Source organism: Ornithorhynchus anatinus, chromosome X4 (genome assembly GCF_004115215.2).
Source record: "Ornithorhynchus anatinus isolate Pmale09 chromosome X4, mOrnAna1.pri.v4, whole genome shotgun sequence".
Taxonomy (NCBI): Eukaryota; Metazoa; Chordata; class Mammalia; order Monotremata; family Ornithorhynchidae; genus Ornithorhynchus; species Ornithorhynchus anatinus.
Genome location: NC_041752.1, coordinates 8,492,674 through 8,507,401, shown reverse-complemented (window position 1 = coordinate 8,507,401; position 14,728 = coordinate 8,492,674). Strand labels below are relative to the sequence as shown.

At 54.3% G+C, this 14,728-nt stretch overlaps 1 long non-coding RNA gene across 1 annotated transcript; it reads right to left on the bottom strand.

The window, feature by feature from the left end:
* Positions 1-307: 307 nt before the first annotated feature.
* On the bottom strand, positions 308-5,100 carry LOC114807830. The gene is made up of 2 exons (XR_003755880.2): positions 5,007-5,100; positions 308-2,143 (listed from the first exon to the last, which is right to left on the bottom strand). It is a non-coding gene; the product is annotated as an uncharacterized LOC114807830 (long non-coding RNA).
* Between the last annotated feature and the right edge of the window lie 9,628 nt (positions 5,101-14,728).

Below are 14,728 nucleotides of genomic sequence, written 5' to 3'. Positions count from 1 at the left end.
TTTAGTTCCAGGTTTCAGCCCCCCTCCCCCCACCAGCCTTTGCCTTCCAGGTGGAAACCACCCCGCCTTTGCCTTCCAGGCCTGGCCCTGAACCCTTCTGGTTACAGATTTGACCCCCACTCCCCCACCTTTGCCTTCCCAGCCTGCCTCTGAAGCATTCACATTCCAGGTTTGCCCCCCAAAGCATTTGCCTTCCTGACCTGGCCCTGAAGCCTTCGCGTTCCAGCTTTGGCCCCCCAGGCTTTGCCTTCCAGGTATATGTGTATAGATAGATAGATAGAGATATATACTATAGCATTTCATTGTAAGCAGGTTTTCCAGTAGTGACTCCGCTAAGATTGAGGAAGACGCACCTTCTCTCAAATCTCTTTATAACTGGCTGCAGTTGGCAGGATAGGAAGCAAAATGGTTCGTACTGACAACTAGACTCCTGATGCACTGCAGTGCAAAGATCGATGAAAAACAGCTTCCTTTTCTCGATTTCTATATTACATGGAACCGACTTCAGTCCCCTGTATAACAACAATAAAGGAGACAGACGATAGTTGTACCGATCCTTGGCTAACAGTGCATAGTTCATCAGGATCTAGTCTTCCGCCTGAGTCGTTTACCTTCTAGCCTGCTGAGATTGAATGTGAGGATGGTGAGTGAGTGGGTTTTTTCTTTACTCTGTGAAAGTCACCTCCTGGCATGAAATGCCATATGGGAGCATCATGTCCGGATTCTAATGTTCTGGCGGACCCCAGGTTTCTTCCATCCTTCTAAGTGTAAATAAGTGTAAATAAGAGAGTTGAAACATGTCAAGGCACGACATACTTTATGACACCTGCAAGAAATTCTGAATGTTCTGTTCCATATAGAATAGTCACAAAGAATCAGAAGATGCATACACCAGTCAATGAAACGTAGAGTAGCAGCTCATCAGGAGTCTATTTTTCTACAGGTATCATTTTTCTTCTACTCTGCTGACTAGGCAAGTTAAATAAGAAAGCCAATTGAATGTGCTTTTCTAGAGCTCTTTAGGTTGAAACCAGTTTGGCACGAAATGTCGCCTACACTCTTCTGGTACTTTGAACTGTACAAAGGTAATGTAGAGATGGAAGGTATCTACCCCGATCGTTGCCCTCCACTGTACAGCCCACGAAGAGTCTTATCTTCTGTATGAGTCAGTTTTCTTCTAGCCTGCTAAATTAGCCAAGTTAAATCAGAAAGTTGATGAACGTGGGTTTCTTCTAAAACTATCAAAGCCACCTGCATTAAGACCCGCATGGCAAGAAATGCTGTAAGACCGCCCTTTTTGGAAATGTTCAAATGTTCAGTTCCTTGCACTCCTGAAATACAGTGAAGGAGGTATCTACGCTGATCCTTGTTCTGCAGTATTCAGTCTGTGTGGAGTCTAGTGTTTTGCAGGAGTCAGTTTTCTTCTAGCTTCCTCAGTAAATAAGGGTGAATGTGTTTTGAGGAGTGTTCGTATTCTCCTTCCTGAAAGAAGCACTTGTGATGAAACTGTTTCCAGGCCAAAGTGCTAATTGGGAGCCTTATTAGAATTTCTACTGTTTGGTTCCATGTGCCATAGAAATCCAGAAGAGGAAGATGTTTACGCCGATCCTTGCACTGCAGTCCATCAGGCGTCTAGTTTACGGTACCTACCATTTTCCTTCTAACCTGCCAGCTACAGCAGGTTTACATGAGATTTGATGGAAGCTGCGTTTTTCTCAATCCTAACAAAGTCAGGAGCGTTGAAACCCGCCTGGCACAAAATGCTAGATGACCTCTTCATGAAAAGTCCAATCTTCGGTCCCATGCACAACAGCAATAAAGGAGACAGAAGATAGATCCTTGACCGGCAGTACACATCTCATCAGGATCTAGTCGTCTTCTAGTCTAGTCTGCCTCTAGCCTGCTGCGGTGTGAGGGTGTTGATGGGTGCATGTGTGATGCAATGCTAAATGTTCAGTTTCACGTAAACTTGGAACGCAGAAATAGAAGATGCCCTCACTGATCTGTCCGCTGCAGTATGCAGCGCATCGGGAGTCCAATGTTCTGTGCACTCCAGGGATATTCCAATGAAGTCTACTTGCATTGAAACCCGCATGGCACGAAATGTCATATGACTTCAGCTTGAAATTTCCAATCTTGAGTCCTAGGTAAAACAGCGAGAGTATAAGAGAAGCCAGCTACACTGATTGTTTCCTGGGAAAGTACAGCCCAGCAGGAGCCTAGTACTCTTCATGAGGCTTTTTTCTTCTAGCCTGCTAAGAAAGAGTGAATGCAATGCGTGAATGTGTAACTTCTTCATTCCATGAAATAGGTTGGCTTTGAAAATTCTCTGGAACGAAACGCTCTGTGGCAGCAAAGGGTTCACCGGGAGCAGAGGTTGGGCCGGGAGCAAAGGTCAGACCCGCAGAAAAGGTTAGGCCGGAAGAAAAGGTCAGACCTGCAGAAAAGGTTAGGCCGGAAGAAAAGGTCAGGTCGGGAGCCCAGGTCAGGCCGGAAGCAGAGGTTTAGCCGGGAGGAAAGATTAGTCCGGGAGCGAAGGTTGGGCCGGGAGCAGAGGCTCAGCCGGGAGCAGGGGTTTGGCCGGGAGCAAAGGTCGGGCCGGGAGCAGAGGCCAGACCCGCAGAAAGGGTTAGGCCGGAAGAAAAGGTCAGGTCAGGAGCACAGGTCAGGCCGGGAGCAGAGGTGGGGCCGAGAGCAAAGGTCAGACCTGCAGAAAAGGGTAGGCCGGAAGAAAAGGTCAGACCCGCAGAAAAAGGTTAGGCTGGAAGAAAAGGTCAGACCCACAGAAAAGGTCAGGTCGGGAGCACAGGTCAGGCCGGGAGCAGAGGTTTAGCCGGCAGAAAAGATTAGGACGGGAGCAAAGGTCGGGCCGGGAGCAGAGGTTTAGCCAGGAGCAGAGGTTTGGCCGGGAGAAAAGATCAGGCCGGGAGCAAAGGGCAGACCCGCCGAAAAGGTGGGGCCGGGAGCAAAAGGCAGACCCGCCGAAAAGGTTTAGCTGAGAGAAAAGGTCAGGCCGGGAGCAGAAGTTTGGCCGGGAGAAAAGGTGGGGCCGGGAGCAAAGGGCAGGGCAGGAGCAAAGGTCAGATGCGCAGAAAAGGTCCGGCCGGGAGCTCAGGACCGACGGGGAGAAAAGGTGGGGCGAGCTGAGGACCGACCCAGGGGAGGAGAGGGAGCGCGGGGAGGGCAGGGGCCAAGACAAGCCGGGGAGGGGGCAAGGGGAGGAGGGCGGGAGCCCAGGGGGAGCCGGGGGGGAGCGCCAGCCCGGGGAGGCCGGCAGCCGAAACGGGGTGGCGGCGGCCAGGGCCGAGGGGGAGGGCCGGAGCCGAGGGCGGTGGGCGTTCCGGGAAGACCGGAGCAAAGGTCGGGCCGGGAGCAGAGGCCAGACCCGCAGAAAAGGTTAGGCCGGAAGAAAAGGTCAGGTCGGGAGCACAGGTCAGGCCGGGAGCAGAGGTGGGGCCGGGAGCAAAGGTCAGACCCGCAGAAAAGGTTAGGCCGGTAGAAAAGGTCAGACCTGCAGAAAAAGGTTAGGCCGGAAGAAAAGGTCAGACCCGCAGAAAAGGTCAGGTCGGGAGCACAGGGTAGGCCGGGATCAGAGGTTTAGCCGGCAGAAAAGATTAGGCCGGGAGCAAAGGTCGGGCCTGGAGCCGAGGCTTAGCCGGGAGCAGAGGTTTGGCTGACAGCACAGGTGGGGCCGGGAGCACAGGCCAGACCCACAGAAAAGGTCAGGCCGAGAGCAAAGGTCAGGCCCGCAGAAAAGGTTAGGCCGGAAGAAAAAGGTCAGGTTGGGAGCACAGGTCAGGCCGGGAGAAGAGGTTTAGCTGGCAGAAAAGATTAGGACGGGAGCAAAGGTCGGGGCGGGAGCAGAGGTTTAGCCGGGAGCAGAGGTATGGCCGGGAGAAAAGATCAGGCCGGGAGCAAAGGGCAGACCCGCCGAAAAGGTGGGGCCGGGAGCAAAGGGCAGACCCGCCGAAAAGGTTTAGCTGAGAGAAAAGGTCAGGCTGGGAGCAGAGGTTTGGCTGGGAGAAAAGGTGGGGCCGGGAGCAAAGGGCAGGGTGGGAGCAAAGGTCAGACGCGCAGAAAAGGTCCGGCTGGGAGCTCAGGACCGACGGGGAGAAAAGGTGGGGTGAGCTGAGGACCGACCCAGGGGAGGAGAGGGAGCCCGGGGAAGGCAGGGGGCAAGACGAGCCGGGAGGGGGCAAGGGGAGGAGGGCGGGAGCCCAGGGGGAACCGGGGGTGAGGGGGCGGCCGGCCCGGGGAGGCCGGCAGCCGAAACGGGGTGGCGGCGGCCAGGGCCGAGGGGGAGGGCCGGAGCCGAGGGCGGCGGGCGCTCCGGGAAGACCGGAGGCTGGGGACCAAGCGGAGGCCAGGCAGACGGCGGGGCCCGAGGCCAAGGCCAGGAGACGGGAGGACAAGGGGGGTGGCGGGAGGTGAAGGGGGGCGCGAGGGGCCAAAGGCCAAGGCCGGGACCAAGGGTCACCGGGCGAAAAGCCGGCAGGAGGGGGCAAAGGGGAGCCGGGGCCAAAGGGCAGGGCCGGAGCCACCGGGAGGAGGCCCCGACAAGGCCTGGGTAAACGAGGGAAACGGCGCCGGGCCGGAGCCAAGGGGGCGCCTCGGGCCAGAAGGGAGGGCGCGCAGAGCCAGGCCAGGCCAGGCCAGGCCAGGCCAGGCCAGGCCACGGGGAGAGAGCCGAGGCGAAGGCAAGATGGGAGGGCCCAAGACGGGGAAAAGCGGGGGAAGACCAGGCAGTCCCGTTGCGGGGCCGGTGGGGCCGGAGAGTCCAAAGCCACAAGAAGAAGAAGAACAAGAAGAAGCCACCACCGCTTGCTGCTCCTCCTCCTCCTCCTTCGCGTCCTGCTGGTTGGGGGCAAGGGAGAAGGGGGGCGGCCGGTCCTGCGGGGCCTGGCTGTCCAGCCGCTCGAGGCGAGAGCCTGACCTGGCGGCGGCAGCGGCGGGGGAGGCGGCTCCAAGGGTGAGGCACCCCTCCTCCCCCCTCCCCAACGACTCACCTCCAGGTCCTCTCCTTGTCCTCCTGCGGCGGGGCTCGGGGCCCAAAGTCGGGGTGGCCCCACCGAGGGGCAGGCAGCAGCTTCCAGCGTCGGGCCCGGGTGGGCCGGGGAGGCGCTGCCGGCAGGCCCCACCGCGGTTCGGGCCTGGCAGGGCAAGAGAAACAAAGGCCAGGGTGAGCCAGCCAGCCGGCCAGCCAGCGAGCCAGCTCCCACCTCCGGCGGAGCTGCTGAGCCCCTGCCCGCCCGCCCTCCCTCGCGGCCATCAGCCGCCCCTGCCCCACCCGGACCCGCCCCCGCCTCAGCCCGGAAAGGGGGCCAGCTGGGCGGGGGAGCGGCAGGGTCTCCTCGGGGGCCGGGGCCGGCCTGGGGCTGGGAGGGTGGCGGGGGATACGGTGCTGCGCCTGTCCCCAGCCGAGCAGATTGGACTGGCCGGCCGCAAGGAGCCCGGACCCCCGGGGTCCCGGGAGGGTCCTGCGTCTCATCCCGCGGCTTCCCCCGCCACCACTCACCTAGGCAGACGCACCCCCCCGCCTCCCCTCTGCCGCCTGGGGTGGCCGCGCAGCGGCCACTCAGGGAGAGGGCCGAGGCGGCAGGGGGGTCGGTCCCTGGGAGAAAACCGACGAGCCTCCAAACTAGGGAGCGGCACTGGACACCCGACGGGGGGCCGACAGGGGCCCCACAATGGGGCAGCGCCCAGTCCGCCACAGCGCACAGGTGGCAGGGCGGGGGGGGGCTGGGCCCATGGGGAGGCGAGGGCCACCAGAGAGGCCCGTGGCAACGGTCAGGCCCGGGCGGACCCAGGAGACCGAGGGAGACGGTTCGGCCGGGAGGAGAAGGCGAGACGGGGAGAAGAAAAAAAAGCGGGCGGCGAGGGGAGAGAGGCAGGGGGGCTGGGGGGAAAGTGGGGCCCGGGGACAGAGTGGGGCCGGGCACCAAAAGGACGGGAGGGGGAAGGGGGAGGCCGGGAGGAGGAAGGGGGTCGAGGGCAAAAGGTGGGGCCGGGAAACCAGCTGACGGGCCGCAAACCGCGGGACCTAGGACAAAGGGGGAGGCCCGGAGAAAAGGGACCGCGGCGACAAAAGGCCGGGCCCGGGAACAGAGGTCGGGGAGAGGAAAAGGTCCGACGAGGGGAAAAGGGGGTGGGGGGGCGAGGCGACAAGGGGACGGGGCCGGGAAAGGGGAGGCCCACAGCCGAGGGGAGGCCCGGAAACAAAACGGAGCAGCCGAGGAGCAAAGGGTTCACCGGGAGCAGAGGTTGGGCCGGGAGCAAAGGTCAGACCTGCAGAAAAGGTTAGGCTGGAAGAAAAGGTCAGGTCGTGAGCCCAGGTCAGGCCGGAAGCAGAGGTTTAGCCGGGAGGAAAGATTAGGCCGGGAGCAAAGGTCGGGCCGGGAGCAGAGGTTTAGCCGGGAGCAGAGGTTTGGCCGGGAGCAAAGGTCGGGCCGGGAGAAGAGGCCAGACCCACAGAAAAGGTTAGGCCGGAAGAAAAGGTCAGGTCGGGAGCACAGGTCAGGCCGGGAGTAGAGGTTGTGCTGGGAGCAAAGGTCAGACCCGCAGAAAAGGTTAGGCCGGAAGAAAAGGTCAGACCCGCAGAAAAAGGTTAGGCCGGAAGAAAAGGTCAGACCCGCAGAAAAGTTCAGGTCGGGAGCACAGGTCAGGCTGGGAGCAGAGGTTTAGCCGGCAGAAAAGATTAGGCCGGGAGCAAAGGTCAGACCCGCAAACGAAGTTAAGCAGGAAGAAAAAGGTCTGGCCGGGAGCAGAGGTGTAGCCGGGAGGAAAGATTAGGCCGGGAGCAAAGGTCGGGCCGGGAGCCGAGGTTTAGCCGGGAGCAGTGGTTTGGCCGGCAGCAAAGGTGGGGCCAGGAGCAGAGGCCAGACCCGCAGAAAAGGTCAGGCCGGGAGCAAATGTCAGGCCCGCAGAAAAGGATAGGCCGGAAGAAAAAGGCCAGGTCAGGAGCAGGGGTTTAGCCAGCAAAAAAGATTAGGCCGGGAGCAAAGGTCGGGCCGGGAGCAGAGGTTTAGCCGGGAGCAGATGTTTGGCCGGGAGAAAAGATCAGGCCGGGAGCAAACGGCAGACCCACCGAAAAGGTGGGGCCGGGAGCAAAGGGCAGACAGGCAGAAGAGGTTTAGCTGAGAGAAATGTTCAGGCCGGGAGCAGAGGTTTGGCCGGGAGAAAAGGTGGGGCCGGGAGCAAAGGGCAGGGCGGGAGCAAAGGTCAGACGCACAGAAAAGGTCCGACGGGAGCGGCCTGCCCGGGAGGGGGCAAAGGGGAGCCGGGGCCAAAGGGCAGGGCCGGAGCCGCCGGGAGGAGGCTCCGACAAGGGGTGGGGAAATGAGGGAAACGGCGCCGGGCCGGGGCCAAGGCGGCGCCTCGGGCCAGCAGGGAGGGTGCGCAGAGCCAGGCCAGGCCAGGCCAGGCCAGGCCAGGGGGAGAGAGCCAGGGCGAGGGCTAGAGGGGAGGGCCCAAGACGGGGAAAAGTGGGGAAAGACCGGGCCGTCCCGTGGGGGGGCCGGTGGGGCTGGAGAGTCCAAAGCCACAAGAAGAACAAGAAGAAGAAGAATCCTCCTCCGCTTGCTTCTCCTCCTCCTACGCATCCGGCTGGTCGGGGCAAGGGAGGAGGAGGTGGCGGGGGAGGCTGGTCCGGCGGGGCCTGGCTGTCCAGCCGCTCGGGGCCGGATCCTGCCCTGATTGCAGCAGCGACGACGGTGAGGGCGACTCGGAGTGTCCGGTGCCCCGCCACCCCCCCACCGGACTTACGTGCAGGTGCTCTCCATCTTCTCCCACTAAGGTCGGGGTGGCCCCGCCGAGGGGCGGGCAGCAGCCTCCAGCGTCGGGCCCGGGCGGGCCGGGGCGGCGCCGCCGGCAGGCCCCACCGCGGTTCGGGCCTGGCAGGGCAAGAGAAACAAAGGCCAGAGTGAGCCAGCCAGCCAGGTCCCACTTCCGGCCGAGCTTCGGGGCCTCTGGCCGCCCGCCCGCCCTCCCTGGTGGCCGCGGTTCCGTGGCCTAGGCCCCGCGACGGCCGTGACCAGCATCCACCCTCGCCCCACCCGGACCCGCCCCCCCCTCAGCCCGGAAAGGGGGCCAGCTGGGCGGGGGAGCGGCAGGGTCTCCTCGGGGGCCGGGGCCGGCCTGGGGCGGGGAGGGCACCGGGGGTTGCGGTGCTGCGCCTGTCCCCAGCCGAGCGGACCGGACTGGCCGGGCGCAAGGAGCCCGGACCCCCGGGGTCCCGGGAGGTGTCTGCGTCTCATCCCGTGGCTTCTCCCGCCACCACTCACCCAGGCAGACACACCCCCCCCGCCTCCCCCCCGCCGCCTTGGGTGGCAGCGCAGCGGCCACTCCGGGAGAGGGCCGAGGCGGCAGGGGTTCGGACCCCGGAAGAACACCGACGAGCCTCCAAGCCCGGGAGCGGCACCGGGCACCCCACGGGGGGCCGACAGGGGCCCCATAATGGGGCGGCGCCCAGTCCGCCACAGCGCACAGGTGGCTGGGAGGGGGGGGGCCTGGGCCCATGGGGAGGCGAGGACCACCAGAGAGGCCTGTGGCAACGGTCAGGCCCAGGCGGACCCAGGAGACCGAGCTCTCTTCCAAATTCAACTGTTCGGGTCCATGGAAAGTAGTATTCTTGAAATAGAAGACGCCTACACTTCCCCGCACACTGTAGTACTTGTCCCATGAGAAACTAGTGTTTCATATATATCATTTTTATTCTAACCTGCGCAATAAGCTAAGTTCAACAGGAAAATTGTTTGGGAGGGGTGTTGCCTAAAACTAATCAAGCAATAAGGTTGATACCCTTGAGGCACAAAAAGTTTTGTCACCTCTTCATGAAATTTCGTATGTTCCCTTTGATTGGGTTGATGGTTAGTAATTGGGGTTCAGGTTTGAGTGAATGATCTGGTTAGGCTTAGGATTCGTGTTAGTGTTAAGGTTAAGAGCGGGGTTAAAACTGAAGCTGGGGAGAAAGCGAGGTTCAGGGCTAATGTTCGGGCCAAGTTTCTGGTTAGGTTTGGTATTAAGGTTAGGGCTAGAGCTAGGGTTAGCGTTAGGGTTACTTTAGGCCGAGGTATAGTTAGGGGTAAGGCTAGGTGTAATTGGTGTAGGGTTAAAATGAGGAGTAGGTTTAAATTAGGGTTCGATTTAGGGTTCTTGCCAGGGCAAGAGGCGGTGCATCTTTTTTCTGCTCTTGTACTGCGGTTGTGTATGAAGCTAAACATTTGAATTTTAAACTGAGTTCATTTGGCATTTCCTGCCATGCGGATTTCAGCTCAAGTAGCTTTTATGAACAGAAACACATTAACTTTCTTTTTTAGCCAGGTAGAAGGATAGTATGCAGAACACTAGCCTCCTTCTATGCACTGCCTGCTGCAGTGGAAAGATGGGGGAAGGCCTCTTCCATTTTGGTAGGTCTATTTTCCTTGAAACTGAGCGGTTGAAATTTAATAAGGTTCTCCTTCAGCATCACGAGCCAGAAAAGTTCCAACGGGAATGACTCTTAGAGAAAGGAGAATGTGCACGTTCACCCTCTATTGACAGTAGGCTAGGAGAACAATGACGCATGCAGAGAAATAAACTCGTACCCTGAATGGCAAGGATCAGCTTAATCTCTCTTGGGTTACTGTATTGTCCTTGTATACGGAGTACATAGAACATTCTTGTAGTTCAAGGTGATTTCCTATAGCATTCCATACTAGGCGGGTTTCAAGGCAAGTGACCTTGAGACGACTGAGAGTCACACGTATTCAAACAACTTTCTTATTTTAGTTACCTGCTTAGCAGGGTAGAAGACAAATGGTGTAGGCAAAAAACTTGACTCCTGATGCCCTACATCTTGCCGTAGAAGGATCGCTGAATCATCTTTTGTTTCTGTAGTACTACAGCTCCCATCTACCATTTCGTGCAAGACCGGTTTCAACACAAGTGACTTTCACAACGCACATTCACTCATCTTCATCACATTCACTCTCGGCGGGCTAGAAGGACATTGGCTCTTGCAGAGGACTTGATCCCTGATGGGTTGTAGCCTGCCCGGGTAGGCTCAGTGTAGATCTAGCCTGTGACTGCATTACTGTTGTACCTACGAATGAACATTTGAAATTACAAGAAGAGTTGTTCTGGTGCCCATGCAGGCTTCAATGAACTTGGCTTGGATAGGATCGAAAGAAACACACATTCAAATGGGCTTTCTTAGTTTAACTTGCCTACACAGCAGGATGGAAGAAAAATGACACATGCAGAAAACTAGACCAATGATGAGCTCCATAATACAGTGCAAGGATCAGCGTAGGCATCTTCTTTTGCTAGATTTCTATTTTACATGACACTGAACGGTTGGAATTGCAAGGGGCTCCCGTACAACATTTCATCCCAGAGAGGTTTCAAAGCCACTGTCTTTCACAGAATAGGGAAAACCCAAGTTCACTCTTTCTTACTAGGCTAGACGACTAAGCTAGACACAAGCAGAAGACTAGACTCCTGATGTGGGGGTGTACTTGGCTAGGCAGCCATCAGCTTCATTGTAGCTGTGGTAACTGGAGCACAAGACTTGAAATTTCAAGCTAAAATCATAGGGCAGCTCGTGCCATGTAGATTTCCAGTCAGATAGCTTTGATAGGTGTGAGGGACATTCAACCATCTATCTTACTTAACTTGCCTAATTAGCAGGATAGAAAGTAAGTGATAGAGACAGAACCCTAGACTCCTGATGGGCTACATAGAAGAGTGCAGGAAGGAGGACGACACCTTCTGTTTCTGTATTTCTATATTATGTGCAACTGAACTTTTAGTATTAAATGCCAGAAGTGCTTCAAAGCTCATGGAGAACTCCCACATGCACTTCAAGGCTCACTCTCAGTCGGCCAGATGGAAAATGACTCATGCAGGAGACGAGGTCCCGATGTCAAGTCAAGGATCGGGGAGATATCTCCTACCTCCTTATTGCTATCGTACATGGAGCTGATCATATGAAATGTCATGAAGAGTTCCATGGCATTTCATACCACAAGGGTTTCAACCTTATTGCTTGATTAGCTTCAGGCAACACTATTTCCAATCAACTTCCCCATTGAACTTGACTTATTGCGCAGGATAGAATAAAATGGTACATATAGAACACTAGTTTCTCATGGGACTAGTACTACAGTGTGCGAGGAGGTGTAGACATCTTCTAAGTCAAGAATAGTACTTTATGTGGACATGAACAGTTGAATTTGTAAGGGACTCCCATAGAGCATTTCTTTCCAGAGACGTTTCAAAGCCAACATATTTCATGAAATGGAGAAAATACACATTCACACATTGCATTCACTCCTTAGCAGGCTAGAAGAAAAAAGCCTCATGAAGAGTACTAGGCTCCTGCTGGGCTGTACGTTCCCGGGAAACAATCAGTGCAGCTGGCTTCTCTTATACCCATGCCGTTCTACCTAAAACTCAAGATTGGAAATTTCAAGCTGAAGTCACATGACATTTCATGCCATGCGGGTTTCAATGCAAGTAGCCTTCATAGGAATGAGGGAAACACACATTCAATTAACTCTCTGATTTTCCTCGCCTACTTGAGCATGATAGAATAAACGTGGAGTGCACAGAACATTGGACTCCCAATGCGCTGCATACTGCGGTGGACGGATCAGTGAGGGCATGTTCTATTTCTGTGTTCCAAGTTTACGTGATACTGAACATTTAGCATTTCACGCCAGAAGGCCTTCAGCGTAAGTGGCTCTCACAGATTGAAGAAATCGCACATGCACTCATCAACACCTTCACACCACAGCAGGCTAAAAGCAGACTAGACTAGAAGAAGACTAAAAGACTAGATCCTGATGAGATGTGTAGTGCCGGTCAAGGATGGTTGTATCTTTCTTCTGTCTCCTTTACTGCTGTTATGCATGGGACTGAAGATTTGACTTTTCATGAAGAGGTCATCTAGCATTTCGTGCCAGGCGTATTTCAATGCTCTTGACTTTGTTAGGATTGAGAAACACGCAGCTTCCATCAAATCTCATATAAACTTGCTGTAGCTGGCAGGTTAGAAGGAAAATGGTACGAACCATAAACTAGACTCCTGATGGACTGCAGTGCAAGGATCAGTGTAAACATCTTCCTTTTCTGGATTTCTATGTTACATGGAACCAAACAGTAGAAATTTTAATTGGGTTCCCAATTAGCATTGTGGGCCAGAAAAAGTTTCATCACAAGTGCTTCTTTCAGAACAGAGAATACGAATACTCCTCAAAACACATTCACACTTACTTAGGAAGCTAGAAGAAAACTGACTCCTGCGGAACACTAGACTCCTCATAGGCTGAATACCGCAGGACAAGGATCAGCGCACATACCTCCTTTACTGTATTTCGGTGGTGCAAGGAACCGAACATTTGAAATTGGAAAGAGTGGTCTTAGAGCATTTCTTGCCATGCGGGTCTTAATGCACATGGCTTTGATAGCTTTGGAAGAAACACATGTTAATCAACTTTCTGATTTAACTTGTCTATTTAGCAGGCTAGAAGAAAACTGACTTATATAGAGGATAAGACTCTTCGTGGGCTGTACAGTGGAGGGCAACAATCGGGGTAGACACCTTGTGACTCTACATTACTGTTGTACAGTTCAAAGTACCAGAAGAGTGTAGGCGACATTTCGTGCCAAACTAGTTTCAACATAAAGAGCTTTTGACAAGCTGGAGAGAAAAGCATATTCAATCGGCTTTCTTATTTAACTTGCCTAGTTAGCAGGGTAGAAGAAAAATGATACATGCAGAGAAATAGACTCTTGACGAGCTGCTATTCTTTGTTTCATTGACTGGTGTATGCATCTTCTGATTCTGTGTGACTATTCTATACAGAACAGAACATTCAAAATTTCTTGCAGGTGTCATAAAGTATTTCGTGCCTGACAGGTTTCAACTCTCTTATTTACCTTGCACACTTAGAAGGATAGAAAAAACCTCGGGTCGGCCAGAAAATTAGAATCCGGGCCATCTGCAAACTGCAGTGGAAGGAACAGTGAAAGCACCTTCTGTTTCCGTATTACTATTTGACATGAACCTGACCATTTAAATTTTCATGATTCTCCCATATGGCATTTCATGCCAGGAGGTGAATTTCAGAGAGTAAAGAAAAAGCCCACTCACTCACCATCTTCACATTCAAACTCAGCATGCTAGAAGGTAAATGACTCTTGCAGAAGACTAGATCCTAATGAACTATACAGTAATAGTCAAGGTTCGGTACTTCTATCTTCTGTCTCCTTTATTGCTGTTGTTCAGGGGACTGAAGATTCGACTTTTCAAGAAGTCATATATATGTGTGTATATCTATATCTATATCTATATCTAATAGACATAGATATATACTATAGCATTTCGTGTTAGCCAGTTTTCTGCTAGTGACTCTGCTAGGATTGAGGAAGACGCACCTTCTCTCAAATCTCTTTATAACTGGCTGTAGTTGGCAGGATAGGAAGCAAAATGGTTCGTATTGAAAACTAGACTCCTGATGCACTGCACTTCAAGGATCGATGAAAAACATCTTCCTTCTCTGGATTTCTATATTACATGGAACCGACCAGTTGAAATTCAATAAGGTTCCCAATTATCATTTCATGCTAGACAAGGTTCAACGCAAGTGACTCTTACAGAATGAAGAATAAGCACACTCCCTCAACACATTCACTCTTACTTCGGAGCCTAGAAGAAAAACGAGTCCTGCGGGTACAAGACTCCGCATAGGCTGTACACGTCAGGGCAAGGGTCGGCAGAGATACCTTCTGGTATGACATTTCTATGGTGCGTGGAACTGAATCAACCTCCGCTCAAAACAAAAACTCCTCACTCTAGGCTTCAAGGCTCTCCATCACCTTGCCCCTTCCTACCTCTCCTCCCTTCTCTCTTTCTACTGCCTACCCCGCACACTCCGCTCCTCTGCCGCCCACCTCCTCACCGTCCCCCGTTCTCGCCTGCCGTCAACCCCTGGGCCACGTCCTCCCGTGGTCCTGGAATGCCCTCCCTCCTCACTTCCGTCAATCTAATTCTCTTCCCCTCTTCAAATCCCTACTTAAAGTTCACCTCCTCCAAGAGGCCTTCCCAGGCTGAGCTACCCCCTTTTTCCCTCTGCTCCCTCTACCCCCCCTTCACCTCTCTGCAGCTAAACCCTCTTCTCCCCCCTTTCTCTCTCCTCCTCCTCCTCTCCCGTCCCACCTCCTCAGCACTGTACTCGTCCACTCTACTGTATATATCTTCATCACCCTATTTATTTTGTTCATTTTGTTTAATGAGATGTACATCACCCTGATTCTATTTATTTGTCATTGTTTTTATGAGATGTTCTTCCCCTTGACTCTATTTATTGTCATTGTTCTTGTCTGCCTGTCTCCCCCGATTAGACTGTAAGCCTGTCAAAGGGCAGGGACGGTCTCTATCTGTTGCTGACTTGTACATTACAAGCGCTTAGTACAGTGCTCTGCACAAAGTAAGCGCTCAATAAATACTATTGAATGAATGAATGAATGAACATTGGAAATTTGACGGTGTGTTCATATGGCATTTCTTGCCATGCGGGTTACAATGCAAGTAGTTTTGGTAGCCACACACATTTATCATCTTTCTTATTTAACTTGTCTACACAACAGGCTAGAAGGGAAATGATTCATGTATAGGTCTCTGCTCCTGATGGGCTCTACTCTACAGGGCAAGGATCAGCAAAGACAAACGATCTGACTAATGATGCAG